The sequence below is a fragment of the Bos taurus genome, chromosome 12, assembly GCF_002263795.3.
Source record: "Bos taurus isolate L1 Dominette 01449 registration number 42190680 breed Hereford chromosome 12, ARS-UCD2.0, whole genome shotgun sequence".
In the NCBI taxonomy this organism is placed as follows: domain Eukaryota; kingdom Metazoa; phylum Chordata; class Mammalia; order Artiodactyla; family Bovidae; genus Bos; species Bos taurus.
Window position 1 is genome coordinate 49,082,475 of NC_037339.1, and position 14,225 is coordinate 49,096,699.

At 38.7% G+C, this 14,225-nt stretch overlaps 1 long non-coding RNA gene across 1 annotated transcript; it reads right to left on the reverse strand.

The window, feature by feature from the left end:
- Positions 1–3,618: 3,618 nt before the first annotated feature.
- Positions 3,619–5,309, reverse strand: LOC132346778 (uncharacterized). Its single transcript, XR_009496727.1, has 2 exons — positions 5,111–5,309; positions 3,619–3,837 (listed from the first exon to the last, which is right to left on the reverse strand). It is a non-coding gene; the product is annotated as an uncharacterized lncRNA (long non-coding RNA).
- Between the last annotated feature and the right edge of the window lie 8,916 nt (positions 5,310–14,225).

Sequence of the window (14,225 nt, forward strand, 5' to 3'; positions counted from 1 at the left end):
ATTTTGAGTAGTTGACTCAAGAGAACTTCTGACCGAGAAACTTTGAAGTTCAGTCAGGTTTTGGTCTGCTCTAATTAACCAAAAGTGCTAATACACCAAGTTCACTGCTTGTGGAAACTTTTAAAGTTCTGATAAGCATGAGGAAGAATAGGTCCTTCTTACCCTTTTCACCAGGGCATCCATTAGAACAGAGCAGGGGAGCAGCTGCGGTGGAAGCACAGCAGGTGGGATAAAGAGGAAGTCATGTCGTCGTGTGGAAGATGTCTGTGTCATGGAGCAAGGGTGTCAATCTGGGACATTCCGGGGTGTTTTGGAGCCGTTCTGGTGAGGCGTCATTAAACCGGACTAGCAGGATTTGGGGAAGGTGGTTGAATTGGAGCAATTGCAAATGTGTTAGTCTGTGCTGAGCCACACTTTAAAAATTGCTGTTAGAGCCTGTAGCAGGCTGTATAGTGTCCACCCCAATTCGTGCACCCTCAAAATCTCAGAATGTAGTCTTTTTTGAAAATAGAGTATTTGAAGATGGAATTAGTTAAGGTTCTAAGATGAAATCATTCTGAATTTAGTTGTTGATTTTCAGTTGCTAAGTCACGTCCACCCCTTTGCAACCCCATGGACTGCAGCATGCCAGGCTTCCCTGTCCTTCACTATCTCCCAGAGTTTACACAAACTCATGTCCATTGAGTTGATGATGCCATCCAACCATCTCATCTTTGGCTGCCCCCTTCTCCTCCTGCCCTCAATCTTTCCCAGCATTAGGGTCTCTTCCAATAAGTCAGCTCTCTGCACTAGGTGACCAAAGTATTGGAGCTTCAGCTTCAGCATCAGTCCTTCCAATGAATATTCAGTATTGATTTCCTTTAGGATTGACTGGCTTGATCTCCTTGGTGTCCAAGAGACTGTCAAGAGTCTTCTCCAGCACCACAGTTCAAAAGCATCAATTCTTCTGCACTCGGCCTTTTTTATGGGCCAACTCTCACATCTGTACATGACTACTGGAAAAACCATAGCTTGGAGTATACAAACCTTTGTTGGCAAAGTCATGTCTCTGCTTTTTAATATGCTGTCGAGGTTTGTCATAACTTTTCTTCCAAGGAGCAAATGTCTTAATTTCATGGCTACAGTCACCATCCGCAGTGATTTTGGAGCCCAAGAAAATAAAACATGTCACTGTTTCCATTTTTCCCAGTCTATGTGCCATGAAGTGATGGGACTGGATGCTATGATCTTAATTTTTTGAATGTTGAGTTTTAAGCCAACTTTTTCACTCTCTTCTTTTGTGCACATCAAGAGGCAGCCAAAACATGGATTTAGGATGGACCCTAAATCCAGTAATTGATGACTTTATAGGAGAAAGGAGAGGGAGACTTAGACACATACAGAGACACAGGGAGAAAAATTCATATGAAGATAAAGAGTGGAGAAGGCAATGGCACCCCACTCCAGTACTCTTGCTTGGAAACTCCCATGGACAGAGGAGCCTGGTAGGCTGCAGTCCATGGGGTCGTGAAGAGTCAGACATGACTGAGGGACTTCACTTTCACTTTTCACTTTCATGCATTGGAGAAGGAAATGGCAACCCACTCCAGTGTTCTTGCCTGGAGAAGCCAAGGGACGGGGGAGCCTGGTGGGCTGCCGTCTACGGGGTCACACAGAGTCGGACACGACTGAAGCTACTTAGCAGCAGAGAAAGAGATTGGAATAGTGAACTGAACTTCCTGTGCTTTATAGTGAGTTCCCACTAGCTATTTTACACACGGGAGTGTATTTATCATCAATCACAAATAATCTCCCTATTCATCCCACCCTCCCCTTCCCTAGCTCTGCTATTCTCTACATCTGTGTCTCTGTTCCTATCTTGGAAATAGTCTCAGCTTGCTGCTCTGTGATGACCTAGATGAGTGGTGGGGGAGTTGGGGGTAGGGGGAAGCAGGTCCAAGAGGGAAAGGATATATGTATACTTATGGCTAGTTCACTTCGTTGAACAGCACAAACTAACATAACATTGTAAAGCAATTATACTCCACTAAAAAAAGAAAGAGATTGGAGTAATGGAGCTACAAGCTACAAATCAAGGGATGCCAAGTGTTGCCAGAGTCACTGGAAGCTGGTAAAGAGGTATGGAACAGACTCTCCCTCAGAAACTCCAGAAGGGACCACCATGCAATGTCTTAATCTCAGACTTCTGGTCTCCATGCGTGCATGCTAAGTTGCTTCAGTCATGTCCAATGCTTTGTGACTCTATAAGACCATAGGCCACCAGTCTCCTCCATCCATGGGATTCTCCAGTCAAGAGTACTGGAGTGGGTCACCATGCCTTCCTCCAGGGGATCTATCTGACCCAGGGATCAAGCCTGTGTCTCTTGCATTACAGGTGGATTCTTTATAACTGAGCCACTGGGGAAGCTCCTCTGGCCTCCAGACTGTGAGAAAATAAACTTCTATAGTTTTAAGTCACCAAATTTCTGGCAATTTGTTATAGCCTTCCTAGGAAAGTAACACACAACCCATCTTGCTCAATTTTAGATCCTGGGAAGTGTGGCCCATGGAAATGTGCGTGGCATAGTTGTTTGCTTAGCAACTGAATAGAGATTAATTTTAATTCTCCTCACCTCTGCCTTCCTCATGCACTTCTTAGATATAAGCAAACAACACACCCAAAAGGACTCACGGATAAAGACTCAAGGGTCAGAAGGAGTCATAAGAAATATTCAAAATACTTTTTTCATTCCCTGATCAAGTTAGAGACAGATTTTAAGTTATTCTACTTCGTTTGTTTTCGTTTTTGCTGCCCTGGGTTTTGGTTGCTGCATGCAGGATTTCTCTAGTTGTGGTGCACAGGCTTCTCACTGCGGTGGCTTTTCTTCTTGCAGATCAAAGGGCTCTAGGATCCATAGGTTCAGTAGTTGTGCTACACAGGCTCAGTTGTCCTGGAGCATGTGGAATCTTCCTGGACCAGGGATTGAACCCACGTCCCCTGCATTGGTAGGTGGATTCTTAATCACTGGACCACCAGGGAAGTCCCTAAATTATTCTACTTTAAATGAATACGTTTTTATTTCTATCATATTGGCAACTTGTCTTTAAGAAAATATTTTTCCTATCATGGAGAATTCTTTTTAATGAAGTACACAGATTCCATGGCGAAGTGAACATGGGGAAAGTGGCAGCCAGAGACAAGACTTCCATTTGCACAAGAGAGAGTTTTCTGCTACAGAATCTTAAACCACTAAAACCTGTCATCACAACACAGTTAGGACCACTGGACTTCTCTTGCAAAGTATACTATGTTATGTGTTCAAGTCAGCTGTGAATCCCATGAAATAACATTGTCTTTCTCCTGCTCTCTGTCCAATGTCCTCCTCCTCCTCAAACACCAAAGAACCCTCTAGTTTGGCAACACAGGTTGATCAACACTGAAGAGACCTTGACCAATGTCTCCTTTATCTTTAACCTTAACCCAGTCCTAGCACTGACCTCTTCAGGTCTGGTTCATAAATAAAGCCAGATGCTAGTTTTGGGGGTTCCTGAGTCTTCCTCCAGCAGTCCATTCTAACAATCCGAAAGCTTGCCTGTATGTGCGTGTGTGTGTAAGAAATAATAATGGCTCTATGATCGTAGGATATAAGGCTGTTTATTTGTTCTTCTCTTTCATTTTGCTTCCTCAGTGCTCTCTTGCTTCTCCGGATTCTGCTTGCTTCTCCTCACCTCCCTTGTCAGCATTTTCAGTCTTTATTTTCCACCCCTGGCAGAGGTCTGCAGGTCAACCGTGGAATTACAGGTCAGCAGTGGCATTGCTTTGAGTGCCAGGCCAAGGTCCTTACGACTATTACTGCTCTGTTAACAGAGGAAAATGGCAAATTATACTGAATAAAATAATAATTCTGAAGTGAGAGTATGTATTTTAAAAAGCATGTGTAAAAGATGGACTTGAAAATGAAAACAGACTATACCAAAGACTAGACAGGCAAAAATAAGTAAAAAGAACCAAGGAAAATAAGTGAGCTGCTAAAGTCCTAGATGTTTATGTTTAGAAGAGAAAGTGGATGGATGAGTGGATGGGGACAGGGTATTGGATTTAGTGGAAGAATGGGTGGAAGATTGAAAAGAAGTATTAAATAAAATGAGAGAGGGTAATCAGGAGAAGATGGGAAGGGAGAGCTGAGGTCATCAGTATAGAGGAGACAAATAAAATAGAGGAAAATGAGAAAGAATAAAAGAAGAAACACCAGCATGATGCGTAAGAAAATGGATAGAGATAATAATGGAGGAACTGAAGATAACAAAAAGGTGTATTTCAGGAGCAGCCACATCTGGTCATTGCCTTCTAATGAACAGATTTCAATAATTTATGACAGTGCTTCTGTGTCTCCTTTGGAAACCAAGATGATGGAGGAGGAAGTCTTCTGCCTGAAAGAAGGATTGTACTCTTGTTCTACTTGCTGCTGTCTTAGTTAAGCAATCACATCTTTTAACCCCTCTAGTTTATTTCCAAGGTAAAATAAAAGTATATATATGGGCTTCTTGCTCTTTTAAGACTTTATGTATTCTTGGGACTTCACTGGCGGTCCAATGGTTAACACTCTGAGCTTACACTGCAGGGGGTCTGGGTTTGATTCCTGATCAGAGAACCAAGATTCTACATGCCACGTAGCATGGCTAAATAAATAAATAAAGACTTTGTGTATTCTTAAATAAATTTAAGTTAAATAGATTAATCAGGAGGCAATATGGGAATGCTATTTTTATTATCTACATTCATATATTGAATATTTATACTTTTACTGTAATTTATTTATATTTTAATTTTCTTGTAATTTCTTTTAATATTCCAAGTAGAAGGTGATAACACATGAAAATAGGTAGAAGAACTTGTCATGCTTAAGTTCTCTGGATCTGTGACAACAAAAGAATGTGCTAAATTACTTTTAAATATGTTAGTTTGAGATGACTCATTTAAATAGTTTCCTGAAGTACCAAACAAATGCATTCTTTAAAAGCCTAAAAGACATGATGAAGGTTATAAGTTGATTGTCCAAGTCCAGATATGATTGAATGACTAAATGCTTTCAGTTTAAATAACGGAAAATCCAGCTAAACAGTAGCTTACCCTTGTAGCACATCTGGTAACTGGCAGCCGCAGAAACAGCCTTAGCTATTAAATGGGCTCAACCAGAGCCCTTGACCCTTTTCACCCTTCAACTTCACCATCCTTCTGTGCTTGTTGCTTCATGGTTGCAAGACAGCTGCCACATCTCCAGACATTATGTCTTTACTTCAGTATCACAAGCAGGAATGGATAAGTCCCTGTACACTACTTTTGAGGCTAGAAGGAAAATACCAGGTTTCCCTTGATGTATCATTAACCAGAACTGATTCACATGCTAATTTGGGACCAAATCCATTAATAGAAGGGAATGAGATTATTATAAATGACTTGGACCAGTCATGACTCATTCCTTGGAGCTAAGTCAGCATCCTATCTTGCTTGAAATCAGATCTTTGCCCACTGCAAAAGGATGTTTCACTTAGCAGGTAGGAAAAGCATAATGACAACAAACTGGGTGAGCCCCCAAAAGACAAACTTGGGATATCTAAGAGACTTAAAGGGGCAAATTCTAGAGAATGTATTTAATTCGTGATTGGTAGTTCAGGATGTATTGATTCAGTAGGATTTTGAACTAGTGCACACATGTTTTCTTCTTAACAACTAAAATCTCATCCCTGTTAGAAAACAATATAATACTTAAGTCCTCCTTATGCCACTTTTTACATATTTCTCCCTCTTGATATTTATTTATTTTATCTTTAATTCTTTTCTGCACTGACTCCTACCTCCATTCTTTTTTGTCTACCCATTACCTTTTCACTTTGTTCTGTTCTTTAGACTCTGACTCACCATCTACTTTGTTCTAATGTTAAATACACAGCACTGCACATTTGATACAATAGTTCATTAGGATTCCTCCACACACTTAACCTTTTTCAGATGGGTGCTTCAACAGTTGGCTCTTCTCCCACTGAAGCCAGGTTATCTAATTGATTTATATCATCCAGGTGCCCAACATACACTTTGATTCTCTCCCTTCTTTCTCTGCATAGATATTTGCAGGTTATATATCGTGCCTTTGCCATTATGTGGAAGCAAACATAAGGCAAACAAAGCCATATTTTTTTCTTTCACCAAACTAGAACTATGTATCGATCCTTCTCTCTGCTCACCTTGAATGCTTTCATTCTAATACATTCCAGTCTCTTTTTCCACATTCACACACTCTGATCGTATCTTGTTAACTCTTTCCTTTTTATTCTCTGCCTTTTCATCTCACCAGCTACTATATCAAGGTGCTCAAGCAAAGAATGCATTTGAGCATAACTAAGTTGGCTTCTTTGCCCACAGCATGTCCTGTGGGGAGAGGCAAGGCTTGCAACATCTGGTATACCTCCCTCCTTTGCTCACTGAGGCCAGAAGGGAGAAGACAGAAGGCTAGAGGTTTAGTATTAGGAACACTGGAGCCACTATAGGGAAAGTGGAAATAACTCCTTTTCCCAGAGGCTGTCTCTAATTGGAGTTAGGGAAATAAATACAGCAAACTGGAACCACAGAGATTCTAAAAGTATTTCTTTATCTACTTTCACATTTCTTCATATCATATAAAATGAGACTGGTAAGATTCCATGTGAAATGAAAAGTAAGCAAAAATCTGGTGAGTCAGATATATGAAATATCAAGCAAGTCAACTTGGTAACAAGAATTAATTTCTCACTTCTATAAAAGGAACTAGTATTAACAAAGTAGCTAACATATGCCAGGTACTGTGATTTTATACTTTATCTCTTGTTTAATTTAATCCTCCATTGCACTTCATTGTTCCTGACATCTACATAATATAGTCATAACAGATCTTCTCTTTATTATCACCAAAACAGCAATCCTTCATTAGAAGGGAGCAAATGCAAGTTATGTATTAATTTACTTAATTTATACCATTTGTGAAAGTATTCACTAAAGAATGCAATATACTCACAAAGGATGCATTTAATGAATCATCTATACAGTTACCATGAGTATGTTTTGAAAATATGAAATTTGTGAAAGAATGGTTAGACAAACTGGATAAGCAACCTTAAATGAGTCAAAACCAGTAATTTTTAAAAGAAAACCTATCAGAATTCAAAAATTCCCAAAAAGGGTTGGAATGGTTATATCAAAAATGAAATGCATATTTCACTTTTTATACAAATGAGTGACTTTATCATTGGCTGGTGGCTTAGATAGTAAAGAATCTGCCTGCAATTTGAGACTTGGATTCAATCCCTGCGTTAGGAAGATCCCCTGTAGGAAATGGCAACCCACTCCAGTATTCTTGCCTGAAGAATCCCATGGACAGAGCCTGGCAGCCTACAGTCCATAGGGTGGTAAAGAGTTGGACATGACTAAAGCGACTTGGCACGGCACAGCATGGAGCTGGCCTTAAGTCAAAGAGTTTTAGGTGTATTTACCTGATAACATAGCAAGGATGTGAAATGGTAGTTCAAATTCTTTGCATCCTGACTCATCTCTGCTGTAAGTGGCATTTGTGAGACAGCTCTGGCCCCTAAGTGCTAGTCGCTTTCCTTGCAGGTGGTCCAGTATGAACAACTTTAGCAAAGGGATGGCAGTTTTAGATGCTATGCAGCCTGTTTTCTGCCCTCTGACCCCAGACTGGACTCTGGCCCTGTACCTTATTTTGCTCCCTGTATTACAACTTTCTTTTGGCCCTGGTGTGTTTGGCTCGAGTGTTTACTTGTGTACACCTATCCCTGACTCTGAGTTTTAACTCCTGCCCAGTCCTCATGCCAACTTGGGTACAACTTGTGAAATAGTGCCACTGGTGATATTTGACACAGAGACCATGTGCCTCTCAGTGAAAAGATCAAAGCACTTTCCAAGTTTGACCCAGTGCTGGCTGAAAAGCTGGGCTATATCAGCAGAAACAGTGGCCACAGTACACTTTCTCAAGGCCAGAGTTGGCCATTTAGAATGAAGTGTGCTATAAGAAATGGAAGACACTTGTGACAAAGACTCAGCACATTAGGAGGCTGCTGCTGAAAAATATTTATGACTTGTTTTCAGATAAATCACCTTTAAACAATTTACCAACCTGAAGAAGTTGGGCTGTTTGGGTAAATCTAATGTAGAAGACACATAAACAATAATCTGATGTCTCTAGAATGAATCAAATAAGAAAAGATTTCTGTGCACCAATTGTTGAGGTTCCTATAACGTGAAAATATTAAGGATTAAAATTCATAGTCCTACAGCATGGCAGCTGTTTTGCATTTATTGAGTTCAGAGCACAAACTAACACAGGCTTCAGACAGAAATTCTTCTTGTTGATTTAATCACCTGGTAGCTTCATGAGAAGAGTCCTAGAAGATTTTATGGTTTATTCTGAAGAAATAAGTTTATGTTTGGGGACTCTTTTTTTAAATAAATGTTATCCACAAATTCAAAGTATAGATCAAAGTATTACTAAGAAAATTATATTACCTGAGGAAATATTCTAATAGAACATGACTGTGACTTTCAAGAATATTGAAATATTTTAATAGGTAATTTATAATTTTTTGTGGCTACAAGAGTTCTGTTCAGGAAATACAATAATAATAATCACCATTATTATGTTCTTACTCTATGTCTGACCCTCTAAAGATGCTTCATAGATATTATCTTATTCAGTCTTTATTCCTGTTTTATAGGTAAGGACATTGATTCATAATATTAATAGCTTGCCTGAGCTCCTATAGTTAATAAGGAGCAGAAACAAGCTTCAAATTCATATATGTCTGACTCTATCTGAAAACTAGAGTAAATAGTAACTAACCCACAAAGGAATTGTGAGGATTAAATGAAGGTATTTATAAGGAAGTGTAATGAGCAGGACCCTATGGGGCCTTTTCTGGGATAGACACCCCCCTCCCTCTTTGCTTTAACTCCTTTCTTTAAACAATAATGTTGTATTTATTTAATTGGAGGATACTTACTTTACAATATTGTGATGGTCTTTGCCATGGTGCACATGTGTTCCCCCTATCCTGAACCCTCCTCCCCACCCCATACCTCTGGGTTGTCCCAGAGCACCGGCTTTGAGTGCCCTGCTTCATGCATGGAACTTGCACCGGTCATCTGTTATACATATGGTAATATACATGTTTCAATGTTATTCTCTCAAATCATCCCACCCTCACCTTCTCCGAGTCCAAAAGTCTGTTCTTCATATCTGTCTCTTTTGCTGTCTTGCATAAAAGATCATCATTACTGTCTTTCTAAATTCTGTATATATGTGATAATATACAGTATTTGTGTTTCTTTTTCTGATTTACTTCGCTCTGTATAACAGGCTCCAGTTTTATCCACTTCGTTAGAACTGACTCAAATGTTTTCTTTTTTATAGCTGAGTAGTTCTATTATGTATATATACCACAACTTCCTTATCCTTTGCCTGTCAATGGACCTATATGTTGCTTCCATGTCCTAGCTATTGTAAATAGTGCTGCAGTGAACACTGGGGTACATGTGTCTCTTTCAATTCTGGTTTCCTTGGTGTGTATGCCCAGCAGTGGGATTGCTGGGTCAATGGCAGTTCTATTCTCAGTTTTTTAAGGAATCTCCACATTGTTCTCTATAGTGTCTGTACCAGTTTGCATTCCCATCAACAGTATAAGAGTGTTCCCTTTTCTCCACACCCTCCCTCTCCAGCATTTACTGTTTGTAGACTTTTTGATGGTGGCCATGCTGACCAGCATGAGATGAATCTTCATTGTGGTTTTGATTTGCATTCCTCTAATAATGAGTGATGTTGAGCATCTCTTCATGTGTTTATTAGCCATCTGCATGTCTTCTTTGGAGAAATGTCTGTTTAGTTCTTTTGCCCACTTTTTGATTGGGTTGTTCATTTTTCTGGTATTGAACTGCTTGTATATTTTGAAGATTAGTTCTTTGTCAGTTGTTTCATTTGCTATTATTTTCTCCCATTCTGAAGGCTGCCTTTTCACCTTGCTTATAGTTTCCTTCCTTGTGCAAAAGCTTTTAAACCTAATTAGGTCCCATTTGTTTATTTTTGTTTTTATTTCCATTATTCTGGGAGGTGGGTCATAGAGGATCTTGCTGTGATTTATGCTAGAGAGTGTTCTATGTTTTCCTCTTAGAAAAACATAGGTATGTTAGAAAACATATGTATTCCTCCATGTTTTCCCCTAATTATTTCTGGTTTTACATTTAGATCTTTAATCCATTTTCAGTTTACCTTTCTGTATGGTGTTAGGAAGTTTCTAATTTCATTCTTTTACATGCAGTTGACCAGTTTTCCCAGCACCACTTGTTAAAAAGACAGTGTTTTCTCTATTGTATATTTTTGCTTCGTTTGTCAAAGATAAGTTGTCTGTAAGTGTGTGGATTTATCTCTGGGCTTTCTATTTTGTTCCATTTATCTGTATTTCTGTCTTTGTGCCAGTACCATCTGTCTTGATGACTGTAGCTTTGTAGTATAGTCTGAAGTTAGGAAGGTTGATTCCTCCCATTCCATTCTTCTTTCTAAAGATTGTTCTGGCTATTTGAGGATTTTTTGTGTGTGTTTCCATACAAATTGTGAAATTATTCATTCTAGTTCTGTGAAGAATACCATTGGCAGCTTGACAGGGATTGAGTTGAATCTATAGTGCTTTGGGTAGTATACTCATTTTCACTATACTGATTCTTCCAATCCACGAACATGGTATATTTCTACATCTATTAGTGTCATCTTTGATTTCTTTCATCAGTGTTTTATAGTTTTCTATATATATATATGTCTTTTGTTTCTTGAGGTAAATTTATTCATAAGTATATGGGCTTCCCTCATAGTTCAGTTTGTAAAGAATCTGCCTGCAATGTAGAAGACCCCAGTTCAGTTCCTGGATTGGGAAGATCTGCTGGTGAAGGGATAGGCTACCCCACTCCAGTATTCTTGGGTTTCCCTTGTGGCTCAGCAGATAAAGAATCTGCCTGCAATGTGAAAGACCTGGGTTTGATCCCTGGGTTGGGAAGATCCCCTAGAGAAGGAAAAGGCTACTCACTCCAGTATTCTGGCCTGGAGAATTCCATGGACTATATAGTCCATGAGGTCACAAAGAGTCAGGCACAACAAAGGCCCATCTAGTCAAAGCTATGGTTTTTCCAGTAGTCATGTATGGATGTGAGAGTTGGACTGTAAAGAAAGCTGAGCACTGAAGAATTGATGCTTTAGAACTGTGATGTTGGAGAAGACTCTTGAGAGTCCCTTGGACTACAAAGAGATTCAATCAGTCCATGCTAAAGGAAATCAATCCTGAATATTCATTGGAAGGACTGATATTGAAGCTGAAACTCCAATACTTTGGCCACCTGATGTGAAGAACTGACTCATTTGAAAAGACCCTGATGCTGGGAAAGATTGAAGGCAAGAGAAGGGAATGACAGAGGATGAGATGGTTGGATGGCATCACCAACTCAATGGACACAAGTTTAAATAAACTCTGGGAGTTGGTGATGGACAGGGAGGCCTGGCGTGCTGCAGTCCATGGGGTCACAAGAAGTTGGACACTACTGAGAGACTGAACTGAACTGATTCATAAGTATTTTATTCTTTTTGTTGCAATGAATGGGATTGTTTCCTTAATTTCTTTTTCTGTTTTTTCATTGTTAGTGTATAAAAATGCAAGGGATTTTTTGTGTATTAATTTTATATTCTGCAACTTTACTATATTCATTGGTTAGCTACAGTAATTTTCTGGTGGTATCTTTAGGGTTTTTGTGTAGAGGATCATGTCATTTGCAAACTGAGATTTTTACTTCTTTTTTTCAAATCTGGATTCCTCTTATTTCTTTTTCTTCTCTGATTGCTGTGGCTGGGACTTCTAAAACTATGTTGAATAGTAGTGGTGAGAGTAGGCACCCTTGCTTTGTTCCTGATTTTAGAGGAAATGTTTTTAATTTTTCACCATTGAGAATAATGTTTGCTGTGGATTTGTCAAATATTGTTTTTATTATGTTGAGGTATGTTCCTTCCGTGCCTGCTTTCTGGAGTTTTTAATCATAAATGGCTATTGAATTTTGTCAAAGGCTTTCTCTTCATTTATTGAGATAATCATATGGTTTTTATCTTCCAATTTGTTAATATGCTGCATCACATTGATTTATCTGTGAATATTGAAGAATCCTTGCATCCCTAGAATAAAGCCCATTTGGTCATGATGTATGATCTTTTTAATATGTTGTTGGATTCTGTTTCCAAAAAATTTTTGAGGACTTTTGCATCTATATTCCTCAGTGATATTGGCCTGTAGTTTTCTTTTTGTGTGGTGTTTTTGTCTGGTTTTTGTATCAGGGTAATGGTGGCCTCATAGAATGAGTTTGGGAATTTGCCTTCTGCAACTTTCTGAAGAGTTTGCATAGGATAGATATTAGCTCTTCTCTGAATTTTTGGTAAAATTCACCTGTGAAGTCATCTCGTCCTGGGCTTTTGTTTGTTGGAAGATTTGTGATTACAGTTTAGGTTTTCATGCTTGTGATTGGTCTGTTCCAATTTTCTGTTTATTCCTGGTTTAGTTTTGGAAGGTTGTACTTTTCTAAGAATTTGTCCAATTCTTACTAGTTGTCCATTTTATTGGCATATAGTTGCTTATAGTAGTCTCTTATAATTTTTTATATTTCTGTGTTGTCTATTTTGATTTCTCCATTTTCATTTCTAATTTAATTGTCTAATTCTCCCTTTTTATTCTTAATGAGTCTTGACTAATGGTTTGTTTACTTTGTTTATCTTCTCAAAGAACCAGCTTTTAGTTTTGTTGATCTTTGCTACAGTCGCCTTCATTTCTTTTTCATTTATTTATTTTTGCTCTGATTTTTATGATTTCTTTCCTTCTACTAACTTCAGGTGTTCTTTTTTTTGTTCTTTTTCTAGTTGCTTTAGGTGTAAAGTTAGGATGTTTATTTGATGCTTCTCTTGTTTCTTGAGGTAGGCTTGTATTGGTATAAACCTCTCTTTTCGCACTGCTTTACTTAATCCCATAGGTTTTGGATTGTCATGTTTTCATTATCATTTTTTTCCATGCATGTTTTGATTTCCTTTTTTATTTCTTCTGTTAGTTATTCAGAAGCATGTTGTCTAGCCTCTGTATGTTTTGTGTTTTTTATAGTTTATTTTTCCTGTATTGATATCTAATCTTACTGCATTGTGATCAGAAAAGATTCTTGAAATGATTTCAACTTTTTTAAGTTTACCAAGACTAGATATGTGGCCCAGGATGTGATCTATCTTGGAGAATGTTCTGTGTGCCCTTGAGACAAAGGTGAAATCTGTTGTTTTTGGATGAAATGCCCTGTAGATATGAATTAGGTCTAACAGGTCCATTGTCACAATTAAAGTTTGTGTTTCCTTGTTAATTTTCTGTTTGGTTGATCTAACCATAGGTGTGAGTGGGATATTAAAGTCCCCCATTATTATTGTGTTACTGTTGCTTTAACTCCTTTCTGAAGTATCCTTAGATAAAAGCAACTAATGCACATTTCCTGAGTTATTTTACAGATGCTAAAACCACCACCAAGTGGAAGAAATTAACTCCCTGATGATCATGACTACATAGCCCCCAAGCCTACTAGTGCCTAAGGAGCAATAATATTAACCCTTGTGACACTGTCCAACAAACACTGGGTGTTACCTCACCATCACCTGAGTGCAAGATGTTTTTTAAAGAACGTATTGAGATAATACAGGTATTACCACCTAATATAGGAGAGGAAATTTCCCCCACCCTTCTAGGTACTTGCCTGAAACCACCCTGTAATAAAAGAAAAATTAACAGGAGAAAAACAGAGTTTAAGAACATGTGTACCTCTCATATGGGCTTCCTTGGTGGTAGCTCAGTGGTAAAGAATCTGCCTGCCAATTCAGGATACATGGGTTTGATCCCTGGGTTGGGAAGATCCCCTGGAGGAGGAAATGGCAACCCACTCCAGCATTTTTGCCTAGAAAATCCCATGGACAGAGGAGCCTGGCAGGCTAGAATCCATGGAGTTGCAAAAGAGTCAGATATGACATAGTGATTGAACAACAACAACAAATACCTCCAGTATACATGAGAGATACATTGGAAAACAATAACTCTCCAAAATGGCTCAAGACACCACCTGAATACCATTTACAGCTTAAGGCAAAAGAGACATT